This window comes from Lepidothrix coronata, unplaced genomic scaffold (genome assembly GCF_001604755.1).
Source record: "Lepidothrix coronata isolate B3197 unplaced genomic scaffold, Lepidothrix_coronata-1.0 Scaffold1, whole genome shotgun sequence".
Classification (NCBI taxonomy): Eukaryota; Metazoa; Chordata; class Aves; order Passeriformes; family Pipridae; genus Lepidothrix; species Lepidothrix coronata.
In genome coordinates, this window is record NW_016690181.1 from 7421759 (window position 1) to 7440358 (window position 18600).

The following is an 18600-nucleotide window of genomic DNA, read 5'->3' on the forward strand; positions in this document are numbered from 1 at the left end:
AACCATATAGATACTGAAATGAAACTTTTCAGGCCTTTATGCCTATATTCCTAATGAAAATAGAAACAGCTGGTACATTAATTGCCAGGGTTAAAGTAAAGTAATATTTCAACAAAACTACTTTTCACAGCCTAATCTACCCTCTTCAGCAAGTTACGAAGGACTTGGTGTATAAACTGTTTCCAAATTTAGTACCTGGTGTGTCTCATATGCAGACAGTAGTGCAGAGCTGGCCTGCATATCTGTTTGGGAGATATTTCATGGGCAGTAATCTTATCATTAGTATAAAATTTAGAGTTGCAGTAGTAATAATACAAATAATGAAAGGTTATCACTATGATGCTTAAACACTCTGATTTAACCAAAGCACAACTACTTCAAGATCCTTTAACATCCTTTATATTTTCCATCTCATGTTCATTGCTTATTGGAAGAGATTTCTGCTTTCTTAACATATCCCTCCTTCATTCTGTGACCCTCAATTTATCTCCCCCAAAATTCTTTTTAAAGGATGTTTCAGTGGGAGTTATGTGAGACTCTTTATCACACTCTCTCAGCTAAGTTATTTTTTCTTTAGAAACATGTTAGTTTAGTCTTTCTTCCTCTATGACTCTTTCATTTTGTTATACTAAAACCAAACCATAGACCTTTAATATTTTAAGCATTGCTAAATCAAGACAAGCACCCACATCCAAGATGAATAATGTTACAATAAATGTAGAAAACTCAAATCCTTGTAAATATTTTAAATCTGTTTCTGAAAATTTGCAAACATTTGATGCTAAACCTGGAAGTAGTGAAAGGCCATGAGAAAGAGAATTGGGGCTGTCATCATTAAGTAACAAAACTGTTTGTAGTCTCTGTGAAAGTGCTGAAATAGTGCTGAGTGTCTCAGATATGAATTTCTTTGTGTTTTGTTTTGGAAGTTCAGGTTCTTGATAACACAGAAAGGAACCGAGCATCTTGTTTGTAGAGAAAACAAAGGAGTAAGGGAAAGCAGTGATGGCACTGAAGGAAAACTTGAGAGATGGTAATATAGAACGAAGAGTTCTTATTAAAGGCTAACTAAAGATGTCTTATAACTGATGAAATGACTCCCATGCTAAAGAAAAACATTCTGAGATTAGATAAGGGAAAAAATCCTTTCGAAGCAGGAGAAATTCAGCAAGAGTATTTCCAGGAAGAGTCATCAGCACTGGGGATGCTTACAAAGAAGAAATGTTGAAGGCAAAAGACAAGAGAAAACTATTTGAAATATTGCTGCTCCCAGACAGTAAAGCGATCACAAAGAAATCCTCAAGAAGTAGGACAAGACAAGTTCTTTCCCAGGGATCATCATGAAAGTGCAGACCAGACTACTACTAGCTTTGTAGAAATGGAAAGGCTTTCCTGATTGGCCCATATCATCTTACATCCAATACCCTTCATTGCTTTCATAAGATAACACTCTGCATTCTTATAAAATATAATACAGGACAAAAGTGAACATCTTACAGCAAGTATGGAGTCACTGAATTTTATTCCCCCATGCCCTTGTTTGTTTTCTTTACTTTACCTAAAGTTTTCATGTTAATTTTTTCAACGTTGAGAAATTATTCCCCTAAAATTATAGCTCTAGATATGTTTATAGCTCTAGGCATGTTTCTGTGCTGTTTCCTTTCAGTCAAGTACTTTATTTTTGAGACTTTCACAGCTGATATTGGTTTGGTACAGAAAGTACTGAAGAATTTCATAACCATGGGAACTGAGTTAAAGACAAAACATCTGTCTTAATAAAAAACTTTTTTTTAGTTCTAGTTATGTAGAAAGAAAAATTTTCATATATACTCATCTCTACTTTTTTCTTCCAATGATCAGGAAAAAGAGAAGGGGGCAGAAGCACAGGGAAAAATACAAATACACTTTAAGGTAATTTCAACCTATATAAAAAGACAAAACACAAAAAGTCAATCCTGATTTACTATGATTCATAAACTGAATATTTTAAGGCACACTCTAGAACTTCTATGTGATCTGATTCCTTATAGTCTTTGTCATCTTTGCAAAGTCATCTTCCCAAAAATGTTGATTTTTAATTCTTTTTGCTTTATAATACATGATAAAGGAATATTTTGGTTTGGTTTTGTTGGAGCTTTTTTTTTAACCCGTATTTGAAGAAATGGTAGTGGTAAGATTTCACTCAAAACTCAATATTCTACTATATATGTGCTGGTTGAATTGTACAACAAAAGCAAAGGAACACCTTTCCCTTGACATCATTTTTCCATTACTAAGCTGACCTTTAAATGTACCATTTTGTTAAGCAAACATCATTATAAAAAAATTAGCCACAGCTTTCTTGTTTTGTGCAAGTAAATCTTGATTACTTGCCTCTCTGTAGAGCTACAACTCAGTTTAATAATTGATGCTTCTCTGCTTATCAGCTTTAGAAACCAAAAGCGTGTGTTCTGCTATAAATCATACTCACTGCTGCATTTCATTTTAATGCATGATAGCAGAACACCAACATAATTGGTGCAATCTGTTATTTACAGACATGTTGCAAGACACAGGTGGCAACCTACTTTTTGTGCTTCAAAAGAAAAAGAGACCTCCTTCACACCTTATCACGCCTTAAATAATATTCTAGAAATTATACTCTTCCTAGGATAAAATTAATTTATTCTCACTCACAATAACCTTTGATTCTATTATAATGACTTATATAGTTTTCTCTTATAAATTCTCAGATGGGACCTTGCTCAACTTATATCTGTGCTAGAATAATACAATAAAACAGTAAGAGAAATTACTCTGTAAAAATTATGTAATTCCATATTTTTCTCATTTGCTGACTTACTATACATAGCCAACTTCTGCTTAGAAATGAAACAAAAAAGAATGTCTTTTTTATTATTAGTAGAAGTATTGTAGAGTAACACAAAAACATGCAGGAAATAAATGGCAGAGTTTTATTTCCTATTTTACAAACAAAGAAACACAATCAAAACTAATAATTCCTGCTATACTACCCAGTCCTATCTGTCTGAATTGCATGGTGACCATCAACATTTGCCATAGGTCTGTGTTTAATTATAGATAGAAGTGATTTGAGGCTGAACTGGTAGACAACATACTGAAGGCATTTCAGTTATTTCTCACTTGGATTGAAACTGTTTAACTCATGTGAAGGTGTACTTATATGGAAGTAAAATAGTTGGAAACTGTTTTGAAGAATACTTCAGGTAAAAATAACCAAATTTGGTGAAAGATCAAAGACATCACTGTATGAATAATTCCCAACATAACAATAATATGCAACACATTATTTGATTTTTTAAAAATACTGTTTTATACAAATTGATAGAATACTGTCTTCAGCAGCCTTCATTATTTTTCTGAATCATGTGAATTCATTACAATAGGAATTTGATTCAACTTAGTACTCCATCAGAATTTTTCTGTAATAAAATAATTTTTCTAAAAGGAATTAGACAAAGACTTTAATTTTTAAAATGGTTCATTCAACATAGGAACATCATTAGCTGGCAAAAGCACTGCTTATGTTAAAATTGAGGGTGAAAATGTAAAGTCATATCAAATACACATTTCCTGAGTGAGACCTAAATAACAGAACAGTCTCACCAGGGAAGTGCCATGAGTTGTTTCACTTGGCACATTTTAAGTGGCTTGGAAAAACATGCTGTAATATTTTCTTTCATTAAAAGAAAGCCTTGAGTATTTTACACTGTTATTTTCATCTCTGGTTTCTGCTTTTGTACTGTTCTATTTTATTAATTTCATTTGCTCTAGTTGATCTATATAGAGAACTGTGTGGGTTCATTTACAAAGTGCTTACGCAACAGAAACCTGCAGAACTCAAATGTATTTTAAAAAAGGAATAAAAAATAGCTTCCATCTTCCTTCCCGTCTTTAAATAAGCATTTCCATGGAGAGAAATTGAAACAGAATTAATCAAACCAGAAGAACCTTCTTTGCACAAGAAAGCCGACAGCATGTTGGCTTTGTGACGCAGTGAGGACACAAAAAGTGTTCTCTGCTCCTGCAGAGGCTCCTGATGCTGCCTCTTCTGATGCCAAACCGGCTGTTGTCACCACATCGTCTGCTGTTGGTGCTGTTTCATGCTTTTGTATGAAGGGCCAAGGGTACACACTGTCCTGTGCCAAGAGAGGAATGAAGCAGTTTGGGAAAGCAAACAATGTAACTACTAGTGCAGAAGACCAATAAACTCAGCCAATTACTCCTTGGAATCAAGGACTGAGAATAATAATAAACATAATTAAAAAAAAGAAAGCATAATGCCATAAATTTGGACCAAGTTTTGAACTTCATGAGAGCCATGGGAAAATGTCAAATATATCACACCAGAGATTTTGAACAGGATTACAAGAGAAAACTTTGGTATCAATAGCAAATAAGTATTCAGTTTAGTTGCAATTGCCCCTGTTAAAATGACGTATAAGAAAGCAGAATATATTCAGTAGTTTATTCTTTAAAATCATTTATACATTTAGAGCCAATGCCAGGTGTGATGTTTTGCTCTGACATTCAATAGTTTATTCACTGACTCAACACCTATTAGATGACAACACTTCAAATTGCCATCATAAACAAACCCTTCAGGTTCTGGAGTAATTTACTACGGACATCCAGAAAATAGGCCAGCTATTTACAAGCAAAGCCACGTTGCCATCTGGGCCTGCCAAAAGTAGAGCCCGATTAGTGAAATCTGATGTTCTAGTGGGGTGTAGGCACCAAACTATGAAATAAACATGAAATTCATTTCATGCAGGTCACAAAAGAATAGCCTGATAATAAAGCAGCTATATAGCTGGGTTAAACTCATTACTTTTCCTATGTAGTAATCTTTATAACCCATAGTTTAATCTCTGAGGTGTCTTGTTCCTTAAGCTTCTTGTCATTGACACTTAATTGTAAATATTAATGGATAAAAGTACAATGCATTCTTAATATTTATAAATATATATATGAAATTGAATTATACCAGCTATGATATTTGCCCCAAACACTTCATGTACAGATTTATATTATGTATAACTTCGATCATTAATATTAAACAGCCATTTCAAGTTGGAATGCAGCTTTTATTACAGCATGCAGTCAAGAATTAGTCAAGAGTCCAGAGCCATGAATTACATAACATCTTTACTATAGTACTAACCACTGCCAATTCTGGTAGAGCTTCTAGAAGAAAAAAGATATTAGTCAGGTCAGCACTTAGACAGAGGAACAAGTTTTAAATACAGGTTTCCTCTGTAGGGAAAAGTGATGTAGGATCTTCTAAAAAATCTTATTATGCCTCATCCTAAAATTTGCATCTGCAGGTAGATATTGGTCTTTACCCAAACATTCACTAACAAGCCAAAGAAAAGAATGTTGTCTTCTCAGTCAGTGATAACCAGCTCTTGTAACAGGAAGGTGGCAGCTGGAGTTCTCCCATCCAGGTACAGACATGGCTCCATCTCTTTCAGTTTGTAGCGTGTGGCAGGTTTCCATCTGACTGGGATCAGTGCTAGCAATGCAGCTTCCATAGTAAATACTGGTCAAAGCTTGGTTATGGAAGTTCACCATGTTAACTATGTCCCTATGGAAAACATACTAACCTGTGACAGAGGAAACAAGGACATCACTTTCACAAGTTCCATAGAGACAATATGTTAATTTTCATCTCCTCAGTCAGTTTCTCACAAGCCAATAGCTCCTCTATAGGAAATTGAAGTTTCCAGAGATATAAATACCAGACTTGCTGAGGTACTGAATTTAATTTGACACCATGATTTCTAGAGGATTTCCTCAGTGTGCTGTCAGAAACTGGTGTTGGCATCTCACAATTACTTTTGTTTACCATTTACTTCAGATTTGTGATTCCTTTAGGCTATATGCCAGTTGTATATCCTATCACGGTAACACTTCATGATGGTGAAAATTGCTGTCATGTCTTAGTCCAGGCAACTCTGAGTGTGCTCTGGCAACACAGGGACAAGTTTTGCCTGGCAAAGCAGAAGCAGAGAATACCATACATTAACAGTTGCAAATTTTATGAAAAAAATCTATCCCCCATCATGCATACTTATGGCAACCTCAGTTATTAAATTTTACTCATGAAAATCAATTAATAAATAGCATTACTAGCAAATTCAGGTAGCAATACATTTTCTTCAAAGTAAATGACAACTGTTCTCCATTAATCTTACCAAAAAAAGACAGTCCTTAGTCAGATTTAGGTCTTTCAGGTTCTTCTCTTTACCACCACCAGGTTAATTTAAAATAAAGATTAGCCAGTTTAACTAACAGGATGGTGAAGAATTATGAAAGTTAATGATTCAATACTAAATTTTTGAAAAAGTGCTACCACTGGCAAAGCAGTTTAAATAGGAATTTCCTTCTTAAATTGTGCTTGCACAAGACAATCTTCTTATGGCTTATGGATGGGTCGACATTCATTAAAAGATTAGAGAATAAGCTAAGGGAGGTGTGCTGTGTTGCTTACAATGGCCACTTGTTTTTCTGAAGCTTAGCATCAATGTATAAAATAGCAATCTGTGACACTGTAAAATCTGGTTTTCCAATAGCATTGTGGTATGTTTTGTGAAGTAAGAAGAAATAATTTTTATATAAAGCAACAAAACTACTTGTGCCAGTAATGTCCTAACAGTGTACAAAAAAACCAAAAGAACAAATTGAGCAAAGAACACTTCCTACAAATTAATTATCTTTTCAGTGTGCCACCAATTGTTCCAGGGAAAAAAAAATCAAAGAAAATTTCGGAATATTTTTTAAATTAAGATTTGACTCATATACTTAATAATTAGAATTATTGAATATTCATTCAAGTAGAATCTTTGCCTGGGTAACATGCTAATATGAAACAGTTCCAGAGGCACAACTTCTTTATTACAAAATTTTTGTAGCCTAAAATCTCAAAAGTTTCTGAGATTTAAAATTTCAAAATAGTGTTTTAAATCGCTTTAAAATTCCTTTTGACCACGTGACAATAAATACTTGACAGTGTTAATTAAGATTTTTTAAAAATTAAGTATCAATTTAATGCAATATAACATGATTTTGAAAATAATCATGATTCGTGTCCCTGAAATAACTGTTTTATATGCCTATATTTTGCAGTCCATAGTAGTACCAATCAAAAACCTAAGTCAGAGTATTACTACAGCATTTACTATGCTTAAAAGTATTGATATAAAGCCAGAGTATAGAGTGAATGTGGACTTAGATCCAAACATGCAAAGATAACATACTTTCACAGAGGTATATCAAAAAGTCTATCAATTTGACCTTTTGTTTTCAGTTTTATCCATATGAAACATAACATGCCTTTTGAGCATTTGAACTGAATGACAGAAATTCTTTGTGATCCTCCATTATAGCTACTGTATGTTCATACTTTAAATATTCACTACCTGCTTAGTGATGTGCATTTGCTTCTCTTTGTGCTTTTGGCAAATTAGGCCTCTTCTTGTCAACACCTTGGGAATGCTGCCAGCAGAAGAGCAGTGTAAATCTGAGATTTAATCAGATGCAAGTTCATGTGTGCATATGTATACACACCGACATGACCAATGATAGTATCAGTCATCAAAATGTAGGCTTGAGGTAAAAGTCCTCATCACCTCAGCATTCACTTCTAAAACACAGACTGTATTGAACAGATCTAGTGATAAATGCAGCCCTGTCAAAGTGTCACTACCCTACTAAAATTCAAGATATTTTCCATTGTTTGATGTTGATGATGATTATGAAGATAGACTCAGGAGTCTGTGAAATGTAATATCCTGTGTTTTTATCTCCTTGTTGGTTTTTCACAAAATCAGATGGAACCCATCACATTCTTTTAAATCTGCACACACAGCAACACAAAAGGGCAGCTAAAGACTCAGTTCATGGTAGCAAACATATTATATAGTGAAACACCAGCTGCTGAGTTGGACATAGACTAGACTATTCAGTTGCTAGGTTCAGGCCTTTCATGTATAGATACAGTATATGAGTGGTATGGTCTTGGTATCTCAAAGTTTTGTTTGAACACAAGGATTATCTTGGTAGAATTGCCGGATAGATCTCAAACTCAAAGAGAAATAATGTCTATGTATGTCAAAATACGATACCACACTTCATTCACTGCTATCTTTTCCTTTCCTTTTCTGCTTTTTATTTCCTGTTCACTTGCCATGTTGCTGAGTCAATTAATTAGGGATTTTCTACAGAAAGAGATATACAGATCTGTAATTTCATTTGAATTTCAATTAAAATAAAATCGTTTAGATGAAGCAAATGCTGATAATCAAATTTAAAGTTACTTCATAGGTAAAGCAAAACCTGATCTTAATTCAGTTCTGTTATCCTACCTTCATGGTTAAGGATATATAACTTTTAATGTAACAAAAAACATTAAAACATCTTCTATAACATAGAACTTAATAACATATGCGGGGTGATACTGTTACCAGTGCGAGAAACCTATACATTGCTTGAACTGTGCCATTGAATTATGCATAATCCTCTTGATCCTCGGCCTAAAATCATTCTGGCTGGCAGCTATTTACAGCCAAGTAAGTTCCTCATTTTGTTTTCTGTAATTCACAAAATCATTATGTCTCCAGCAATCTGAATAGTACTCACCAACTTCCTGAAGAGCAGATTCAGGTTCTCTTTCATATTTCAAATTTTTATTTACATTTTAAATGTTTTAACACTATATGTGCTGTTTACTCTAGATATGAAAAGGGAATATCTGCACAGAGCATCAGCAGTTGCTTTAGCTCTGATGCCACTTTTCTCATAAAAGTATGGTTGCGACTTCTTCACTCATGCAATAGAACGTCAGAGTTGGGAATTGAAATAACGTTGTCCGCATTCAATATGATAGTTCTTGCAACAGAATTATACAGCAGTTAGTTTTGCAAATATAGTTTCCTGTAAGTGTTCATACATTGTGCATGTCTGTCTATATTCAATTATGCTTCCATGCTGCGCTTATGGATTGCTCGTCAGAGTCCATGAATATGCATTTAACTTTCAGCTGCACCTGTTCTAACCTGCTCCTGCACCACAGCTATTTTTTCTTTACTAACAAAACAGTAGGAAACATCTATTCTCTCATACAATAGACTATCATCACAATAATTTATGTTTCTAAATAGTTATGTAAAAGACCTAATTAGAATCAGAACAATAATTTTATTATTCATCATAGACGTGGCTTTTTCTTCCGCTGTTTTTGTGACTCCATCAGCTTTAATAGCTCATATTATGAGGAGAATTGAAGGCAGTAAGCTGGGAACCAGTACTGATGGTTGTGAACTTTCTGTTGTGAACTTTCTGGAATTTTTCTACTATTGGCATGGAGATTGGGACTGCCATATTGATTAAACACTTTTGTAAGAATGACAAAAGTGTGCACAGACAAGTATTCGATGTCCAGGAGCAGATATGCTGAATCTCCCCTGAGGGACCATTTATACATTATCCAGTAGCTGGCTTTTTTTTCTTTTATTTCAAAGAACTGCAGGTAGACCATCAACAGAATATTAATATGGAGTGACTAAAGATTAATAGATTTCATAAAAGTCTATAATCAGGAGCTAACAGATACAAAACTTTTCCAAGAACCTTCTATACCTCTTTTCCTCAACTCCGTAATAGATGATAATACTTGAACTTAGTAATATTGGTTTACAAACTATATAGCAAATTATTGTCTTGCTATTGTGGTTGCTCTAAGATCACTACTGACTGGCTAATGAATCTGATTTAACAATGTTAATTTTTACCTTGACATGACAACATACCTTAAGTGAGCACAGTAGCACATGAGAATACTTATATTAGTAAGAACATATGCCCTCTAATGAAAAGCATTCTTGTTTAAATGAGAAAACTATAGGAAAGTTGTTTTTCATGAAGACCAGATGTTAAACTTTTCCCTCTACCTACACCTGACAGTTTCAATCTCTAGCTCTTTCCAGACTTAAAAACAAAGAATAGTGTATACAGGCCCAAAATATATTAAACTCTGTTGTGGTTTAACCCCAGCCAGCCACCAAGCCCAACACAGCTGCTTGCTCACTCCCCCACCAGCAGGATCAGGTAGACAATTGGAACGGTAAAAACCAGAGAACTTGTGGGTTGAAATAAAGACAGTTTAATAGAAAAAGCAAAAGTCATGCACACAAGCAAAGCAAAACAAGGAATTAATGCAGGCAGGTGTTCAGTCACCTCCAGGGCCCCATCACATGCAACAGTTACTTGGGAATACAAACCCCATCACTCCAAATGTCTCCCCCTTCCTCCTTCTTCCCCCCAACTTTATATACTGAGCATGATGTCATATGGTACGGAATATCCCCTTGGTCAGCTGGGCTCACGTGTCCCACCTGTGTCTCCTCCCAACCTCCCATACACCCCCAACTTTCTTGACAGTGTGGCAGTACCAAAAGCAGAAGAGGCCTCGGCTCTGTGTAAGACCTGCTCAGCAATAACAACATATATTATCAACCCTCTATATTATCAACCCTGTGTTCAGCACAAACCCAAAACACAGCCCCATACCAGCCACTGTGAAGAAAATTACCATAGCTGAAAACAGAACAAAGTCCAAGGAGAGCTCACAGCTACAGCAGTGTAAGATTTTATTTCCTGTATTTTTAGGAATTCTGGTTTTATTTCTGTGATAAATTCTGCCTTTAAAATAAATGTGCCAGCTCTGGACACATTACTCTAACCGTGATTGTGTAGTTTAAAAATATTATTTACTCCAGAAAAGCTGTTTAATTTTAAAATCTAAGCTGAACCCATTGAACCTGACTGCTGCAGACAATTCCTCTGAGGAACTTAATATGAACTGAAAAATAATTCTCCAACCACTCTTGATTTTTATTCCAATTTCATGCTTTCCCTGAGACAGAAAAAAATTAAACTCATTAAAATATTTAATAAACACTCACATGTGCATGCTCACATAGAAATAAAAATTAGTCTCTGCCTTTGCTTTCTAATATTTCCTGAAATCCAATAGCTGTTTGTTGAGGACAAGTGCTTCAAATTCAGATTGTTAGCTACTCATTGAAGAGATGCCACTAAGGATTAGCAGTCCTTTGCAAATTGCTAAAAATCAAGAAAGCACAAAGAGTGCACTGAGAATGCAGTTTATACTGTGCAGACCAGCGTGAAGCAGCATTGCTTCTACAGCCCATGAAGATCCACGGTGAAGCAGAGATCCACCTGCAGCAGAGCAGGAGGATTCCCAAAAGAGGGTGTAACCCTGTGGGAAGCCTGAATGGGCCCCCACTCCTGGCAGAACACATGGACTCAGGGAGAGAGGAGCCCACACTGGAGCAGGTTTGCTGGCAGGCTTGGACCACCATGCAGGACCCACACTAGAGCAGCTGGTTCCTGAAGGACTGTACCCCGTGGAAAGGATGCAAACTGGAGAAGTGCATGGATTGTCTCCCGTCTGAGGGACTGCACACTGAGACAAGGGAAGGACTCTTCCATCAGAGGAGGAAGAAGCAGCAGAAACGTGTAACAAACCAATTGCAACACCTGTTCCCTGTACCCTGCACCACTTGAAGGGAGGAAGGAGAGAACCAGAATAAAGTTAAGCATGGGAAAAAGGAGTGGTGGGGGAAAGGTGTTTTAAAGATTTTGTTTTACTTCTCATTATTCTACTCTGATTTAATTGGTAATAAATTCAATTAATTTCCCCAAGTTGAGTCAGTTTTGCTTGTGTTGGTAATTGCTGAGTGATCTCTCCCTGCCCTTATCTCAACTCATGAACCTTCGTTATATTTCCTCTCCCCTGTGCACCAAGGAGGGGAGTGATAGAGCAGCTTTGGTCGGCACCTGGCATCCAGCCAATGACAAACCTCCACAAGAGTATGCTCTAAATATCTACATATCTGAAATTCTTTCAGCCTTGAAAGGAAAAACTGAGCTGGCTTAAGCACTTTTACATCTCACTAAAGAGGATTTTTTTTTTTTTCTAAAGAGTACATAACCCCTAATTTAATGTCCTTTTTGTTCCAAGTACCCTATTCATCTAATTTCTTGCTTAAAGTCAGAATATGTATTATAACTAAGAACTTATTTAATGATCATGATTTACACATGATTAGTTCGCAGAGAGGACAGTAAAATCCAGCGGCTCTTTTAACGCAAAATAGTATCCATTATGTTTTAGTTACCACAGAACCACCATGTTATTTTGGACCTGAAGAAGCAATCATTACACACAAGAATTTACTCTTTCTTATTTCTCCAAGTGTTTTCATTGGCTTCATTTGTACTTCAGACCTTACTCTAAAGCCATATTTGCACATTGTCTATAAACAAAGACTTATTGAAAGATTGAAAGTCTAAATCCAAATGCCTAAGAAAGATAAATGGAAAGGAGTCAAAAGATCTTTGTTTATTTTAACTAATATTATGTTACATACAATAAATGGATAATCAATGAACCTTGAACTCCCAGCTGTATCAAATAAGAAATTACTGAGAGAATAATTGCCATGAAAATGGAAAATTATTCCATGTTCTGAAACATGTGACTTATAAATAAAACTTTCCTTAAAGATCCTATTCCTAAATCATATATCTATTTCTTCCTAAAGTGGGAAACATCATCTTTCTATGTAGCAATTTGGAGATTTTTTTTCTCTGTTGTAATATAGATATTAATTCTGAGGAAAACATATATGTTCTCAAACTAAGTATTTAGGCTCTAATCAAAATATGCAAATAGCACACATTCTAGAATAAGCAAGAGACAGAGCCGAAGTGTGTGTGGAGGAAAGTCCATATTGAGGTACGTGACAACCATGAGATAGTGGGAGTTTGGTGAACCTATTTTCCTTCAGAGTCCTTGCTGCAGCCAGCAGAGGGGAGAGGAGGCGGCTTGCAGTCTGAGGTATTCATCACTGATAACCTTATCACGTATTGCTAAATTATCCTGTGTAGCAAATACATTTCTTCTTTGTCTCATGCCAGTACGAGCGCGGAGATGAATACAACACTCAAATTTACCCCATTCAGTGGATTGACCTACTCTGAACCCTTCCACTTTAGGTGACATTCCCTTTTCAATGAGGTAAAATTGCTTAGGCATAACTATGCAGTGAGCATCAACGTTCTTGGCAGGTTAAGGTCCAGAGAGGCCAAGATATGCTTATAATACTTTGATCTGAATAGTATGTATGCACCATACTGTAAATAACTAACTTGATTAACCAGATGTTTTAAAATTTTATGGTCCACACAATAAATATTGCAGTTTGAAAAAAAAGGTGAAGCAGTGAAGAGAATTGCATTTTTGTCTACCGAAGGTAACAGAATCATCTCTCATTCGACGTTTTCAAAATGCTTTTAATGCATTTATTAGATAACTAATTGCACACCTTCCCTCTGTGCAAATTGCAGAGATTCAGCAATCTGGGCTGTGATCTTAAAATCATTAATCACCTAGTCCTCAGTATTATCTAGCAGCTCACTTCCACTGGAAACCCCTGCCATACACAAAAATTAACAATAATTTTCAAAACACAGCTTATTCCAGTGATTTGCTTGTTAAAAATAATACATCTATCTTTCCTCATCTTTCTTATCTATTTAATTACTGAGGGGCAAATCAGGTGCAGAAGCCACAGTCTTATCCATGCTTCAAAGATCCAAATAGTTCAGTTCACATAGCAGATATCATTTGTTTCCTGACTGCACTTGTGCCAGTTGCAATCCAGTTTTCAAAAGGTGCTCTTATAATACAGCAAGTTTTGAGTAAAATATACTCATGTGATGAAAGGTTTCCAGGCGCACATTGTAAATGCCACTTAAGAGCAGTCAGCAAGTTGATAATGTCAAATCTGACAGACCTTCACACCATTTCCAATCTCTCCGTTATTAATTAGGAAATAAATTTAGAAGTCTTGTGCTTTTCAAAATTTTATCACTTGAAAAATTTACAGTCACATCCTTATTCAAAGAAATTATTGGTCATGTCTGAATTTCTTTTAATTAACAGGAAAAGCTCCTTGAATATTATTTATGGGTAATCCACTATATATGAAAACAGAAAAGAAACGCTGACATAAAGGAATAATTCATGTCTCATGAAGAGGTTAGTAATGTAAGAATTCATTAACTTAACAAAATCACTGACATTCAATAATAAAAACTGCCTGCACTTTTTGTAGGTGTAAGGCTTCATAAAAAATGAAATTTTATTAAACAAAATGAAAAGGTGTTTTAAAAATTTTGTCAGGAGGATTGACTTTTATGAGCTTGTAGTTTGGCTAGAGAAATTATTTGAGTGACATGAAGCTTTTAGTTCTCTTTTCATACAAATTTAATAAAAATAGATTGTCCCTAAGAAAAAGACACAGCTGTAGTTTCTCTCCCAACCTTTTTTTTCTAGGAATACAATATATCTAGAGAAAGCATACATAAAAGGGATGTAAAAATTTGAAGTAAAAATTTACTCTTCTGTTCTCAGTCTATAACTTATTACTGGCTCTCCAATCTCTATTTCTGAGAAGTAACAGATGTAGTTTTTATTTGGTTTATTTTTATTCTTTTCACCTGGGAGGGAGAAAGTAGAACAAAATCCAAATTAAAATGGAAAATATCATGCTTAATAACTTGAGTAATTTAAAAATACTGTATGACATTGGTTTTGAGTAGTGAATTCTACTCTGTTATTTTCTATATGATATACTGTGAACCTCTTGTAAATATCTTGCCTCCTGTAAATATCTTGTGTCTTGGCTAACTTGGAAATAATTGCATGTTTACTGACTGCATGGAACAATGCTACTACCATAAAGTTTAAGAGGACTTTAATGAGAAACAAGGAAACAAAGTTCAGGGACCTACCCATCTAAATTTAAGATTTGTATTATAATTGGTAAATCCGTTTGTCTACTTGCAGATCAATCTTCAACAGTTGTCCAGTAAGAGAGCACCTTTGTGTAGTTTCTTCACAGTGCTCATACTAAGAGAAAATCCTTTTGACTACCTGGGGCTTACTTTGGTCTTCTATATCATCCAGAGGAGCTAGACTTTGGAGAAGGAGGAAAAACCTTGCAGCACCAACTTATTGTCAAGGACAAAAAAGGAAACTAATTAGACATTGATACTGGTTTTTTCAATGCCAGGATGGTAAAGATGTATAAGGAGGTGAAGGAAGAAGGTTTTGTTTTTTTCTCCTTGAAAATGAGAGAGCAGAATGAAAAAAGATTTTTTTTAAGCATTTTTTATATGATTAGAGGAATACTATCCTTCTCTCCAGAAGCATCGTCAGATGGAAATGATACTAAAGTTGAAAGCACTGGCACAAATACAAATGTATGTGAACACTTTTAGGGTGGAATTAGAAGAAAGTTTCTAATTGTCAGCTCAGTGAGGTATTGAAACAACTTTAATTTTACAGCAAGTTCTACAAATTATAGAATCAAGAATCATTCTGTGGAAAAGACCACTAAAATCAGAGTCCAACTGTTAGCCTAGCACCCCCACATTCATCACTAAACCGTGTCCCCAGGTGACATATGCACACATTTTTTCCGTGTGTCCCCAAGTGACATATGCACACTTCCAGGGATGGTGATTCTACCCTTTCCCTGTGCAACCTTTTCCCATGTCTGAACATGTTTCAGTAAAGAAATTTTTCCTAATATTCAGTCTATACCTCCCTGGTGCAATCTGAGACCATTTCATCTTGTTCTATTTCTTGTTAAGCAGGAAAGGACACTGACCCCCAACTCATTGGAACTTCCTTTCAGGTAGTTATAGAGGCTCCCTCGAGCCTCCTTTTCTCCAGGTTAAAACAACCTCAGCTCCCTCAGCTGCTCCTGGACATGAGTTGCTAGAATTAATACATATCACTGTGCTATAAAAAATTTCTGTGCAAGGTATTGCTTATGATGTTTTTGTTTGTTTGTTTTAAATAAAACAGAAAAATTGAGCTAGACTCATCATTTGTATATTTAAATAATTAGATGTATAATTTGAATCTTTGGTGATGATGCACTACTGACTCAGTTTAGCCTCACTGGAATTAAAGCCTATTTAGTTTATTTTCTTTATTGGCATTTGACATGCTAAAAGGATATTTCAGAAATATTTTACTTAGTTTAAATTTATTATTTCTTGTAAGAAAATCGAAATTTGAATTGATAGAACCATTTGGAAGATATACAGAAATATTTCTAGTCTATAAAATAGTAGCAGAAATATTGCTACCTGAATTAACTGTTTTTCAGGGGAGTCAATACGGTCTATAAAACCCTACAGCACCCAAAGCTTGTATATGGGCCTAAAAATCTTATGCTTCAATGTAACTGGAGAAAACTTTTGCACAATATACATAAGTGAGAACATCAAAATTTCACATATCTATTTTCATGATATGTTAATGTTTAAATTTTATATATTGTTTAGACAATGCAATAAGAAACATGCTTGTACTTAGTCTCTGGTCCATGTCCCACCTGCTTAACACTGTTAGGTGTAAAAGAAACAAAAGCTGCCCTGAGAGGATATCTGAAAAATTTTATTTCATAAGAATTTAGGAGTGAGAAAAAGCTTATGTGATTACTTCCAACATAGGTTATTCAGTGTTTATCAATGGAAAATCTGAGTTAGAGCTGTGAGGAGTTTTTAAACAGTGAAATTATAAAATAAAAAGTACTAATGGAAATAGATCTTAACAGAAGACATTTTTATCTGTACGAAAATGTTCCAGGAAGTGAAACATTAACTCTTAAAGGTGCAGGTACTCTATTTCTAAGTTCTTCTAATACAAGGCTTTCCAAGTATGCGAAGGCAATGACAAGGTGTCACAAAAAGTTTGCAGTCTCCACTATCCACCAGAACCCTGGCACTACAGAAAACAATCCCAGGTATAGTATTGACCCAATCCAAGAGGCACCTCCTTAGTGGACAGTACAGTAGCAGACAGAGACTTCTTTGTATTCTCTTTACCTTGAAATAAGCTACTTACCAGGATTGCTTTTCCTGTGCCAAGTGCTTTGCTGCTATGACTACACTGCTTTTGATGTGATACCTGGTTTCTTTGAAGCTAAATTGGTACTCCATGCACAGTGCTGCAATTTGCAATATTGGGGGACCAATAAAGTGGCTTAAAAGTAAGCCACTTTTCTTCTTTGGGTCTTTCAAGTGTAAACTTAGCTGATAACTGAGTCTGCTGCTGTTAAAATAATCTTTGAGCAGACGTACAATTTTTTTGTTTATTTGTTTACCAAGACTTTATCCTCTGTAATATGCCTTGTGTTTTCTCCAGACTGAGAAAACTGTCATATTGCTACCTACCTTCATTTGTTTCTGTTGTTATGGTTATGATGATACATGCATAATACACTCAAGGCTGCTAGAACACTTCTACAAAAGATAACCGATACTCTTCTCAGCATACCTGCAAGATGGACAGTATTATTATTCTTTCAGTTTGGTAAACTATGATACAAACAGAAAAATTCTTAGTCTGTGGTGATAATGAGAGACCTATCCCATTTCTGTTGAAATCATTGGGATAATACCTCCGCTATTGTAAGTGAGAGTAGAATCAATATATCCAAGGTTTTGGTTCAACCTGAAAATACTTATAGTCTTTAACAAGAGTGAAGTGCAGTAACTATAATTTTTCTATTATATCAGTCAACGTTTAGATCTTGTAAAGACACCAAACCAATGTGTTATTTTTGCCATTTGTCTCTGGAACTGGATATTTTCCTTTGTTTGCATAGGAACTATTCAATTTCTGCTGTGCTTCCAAGATAAATGTGTGCAGTTTTATGTTAGCAGAAAAACTGAAATCATTTATTGAACATGAGAATGTATTTAAGGGTCTTGGGGACTTAACATGCTAATGAGGAGGCGGGGTTATTCCAAACAGGGGTTTCCACAATCTATTAGCATTTCCAGTAACAGGGGTGACATAAAGGGAAAAATGGATTTATATTTCTCAGATCCAGCATTTACATTTGGGGGAAAAAGGATTTGATATTTCCAGTAAGCAAGATTGCGCTGGGGAAGGGTGGTCAGCTTTTCCTGAAATAAGGGTTTACACAGGGAGAGAGAAAACAATGAGCTATCTGATAGCGTCAGGCAAAGTCTCTCTACTTCCTGCTGGGGGAGATCAGGACAATCCACATGAAATGAATGTCAGTGGATCTTGTCTGGTCTTTCAGATGATGGTTTTTTCCAGCCCCTGTGGTCCAAGGTTTTCTGTTTAATCCTAGCATTTCCTTTTCTGCTGGTATTCGAATTTTGGACAGCAACAAGGAAGTGTGGTAGTAATTTTTGTGGGGTTTTGTTGTTGACTTTTTTAACACTTTGTTCCACATTATTGTTTTTGCTGGTTTAGCAACTGGTACTGAGGTGGCTCAAGGAAAGAAAAAAGATACAATACTTCTATTTTGTAATATAGAAAGAAATGTGTTTTGGAATCACAGTATCATGCCTACTGTGGCAGAACATATTCATGACGTTCCTGAAGATTCAACCTAGGCTAAAAGATGGTACAAATTTCATGTCTTATATGAAAAATTAATT